This window comes from Cariama cristata, unplaced genomic scaffold (genome assembly GCF_000690535.1).
Source record: "Cariama cristata isolate BGI_N322 unplaced genomic scaffold, ASM69053v1 scaffold34385, whole genome shotgun sequence".
Lineage (NCBI taxonomy): Eukaryota > Metazoa > Chordata > Aves > Cariamiformes > Cariamidae > Cariama > Cariama cristata.
Window position 1 is genome coordinate 1 of NW_009618675.1, and position 236 is coordinate 236.

Sequence of the window (236 nt, forward strand, 5' to 3'; positions counted from 1 at the left end):
ATCGGGGGTCTCCACCAGGAAAACACAGGGGCACCCCCATCCCAAGCCATCCCCTGCTGCCCTGGGCCTCCCTGCAGCCTGGCCAAGGTGGGTGCTGGGGGGACATGGGGTCTGAGGGCTGCCTGCTCCCCCACCTCCATCTTCCCGGTCCTGCTCACCTGGGAGCATCTCAGGGCAGCCCAGGCCTCCATCCTCCCTGCCTGGCAACCGCCAATCAGCGGCGGCTCCAGCGGTTC